The sequence below is a fragment of the Olea europaea genome, chromosome 19 (assembly GCF_002742605.1).
Source record: "Olea europaea var. sylvestris chromosome 19, O_europaea_v1, whole genome shotgun sequence".
NCBI lineage: Eukaryota > Viridiplantae > Streptophyta > Magnoliopsida > Lamiales > Oleaceae > Olea > Olea europaea.
The window spans coordinates 5,394,433-5,395,892 of record NC_036255.1 but is presented as its reverse complement, the minus strand read 5'-3'; positions in this window follow the sequence as shown (position 1 = coordinate 5,395,892).

The following is a 1,460-nucleotide window of genomic DNA, read 5'->3' as shown; positions in this document are numbered from 1 at the left end:
CGGTATTTCTATTTATAAGAAAAAAATTGGTGTTATTTAGTTAGTGTATGAATAAAAACACTTTATGCAAAATTTTGTGCAAATACGGTGAGCTTCGCATGCAAATACAGTAAGCTACTATGTTCGGTAAGTTACACTGTCAAATACGGTGAGTTGCACTGTCATATACGGTAAGCAATTGCCAAATACGATAAGTGTGAATCCGGTGTTTAAAACACAAATACGATATATGAGAACCCGATTCCACTTCATACACTACCGATTAAATTTAACAACAAGAAAGTTAATTCATATATAAATGGATACAAGTTTGCGAGTTTATGTATGATTTTGATATAAAGCTAAGTTCATGTATGATTTTGGTATATGGGTCAAGTTCATATACCATTTTAGCATTTAACCCACTAGTTTTTATCAATTCAAGATATGTAGTGATGATTTGAAATCAAGTTCAAGTACAATAATCTAATTATGACCGATTAGAGTTTAATTATTCACTTTAGATTCATAAAACACTATATCGAGTTAGGGAAAGTGTTGGTGAAAGTTGAAACTATAATCTTTTTAAGAAGGCATTGTTTATCACAAAAAAGAACAAAATAAAATACTGTCGACATCATAATCCAGCATTTGATAATCTATTTATAAATATAGAATTGGGTGATTTTCTAACCACAACATCACTTCAAAATGACACTAAAAAAAATATTTTTGGGGATTAATCAAACTGTTTCCCAACAAAAGTGCAGCTGCTAGCAAACAAACAATTCTGTTGAAAATGGTACCCTTTTTTTTTTCTTTTTTTGTAACGTAGTTAGGTGGACATTGTTGAATCGTCACGACTCACAGTGTTACAACTTCACGTGTAACCTCAACCGACGAAAGTTGTTGAATAAAGATTTTTATCAACATTGAGTAAAAAATAATCAACGTTCAAAATTGACCACATTTTTTTACCAACATTCAAAATTCGGTGATTGATATATTTTTTTGAGTATCATTATGAAGTAATTTGGTGAAACACTATTCGTTTAGTACAAACTTTCAGATAAATTGGCTTCCTATCCTAATTCTCTATCCATTTTTCATATGTTATACATGGGCAATTTCAGCATTTTGGTGCTTTAAGTGAAAAAAGGAGTTGATGAGACAATAGCCCTTGGATGTTTTCTTTATTTTGGCCTTCACAAGACAGTTTAATGGAGAAATTAAAATTTTAAAATACATTGATGGGAGGGTTGTATTATGCAAAGTTTGGTTGATCTAAGGGGTTTTGCATCAAAAACAAAAGTTGCACAAAGGTACTAAAGGTTAGGATGGTATTTCGCCAGTTATCGTATTGAAAACAACAACAATTTAAGAAGAAACTAGCACTTCAACAACATAAATATTGAAAACTAAAATTTAAAATAAAATACAACACTTTAAACAATAATCTAGTAATTTGGAATATCATTTAC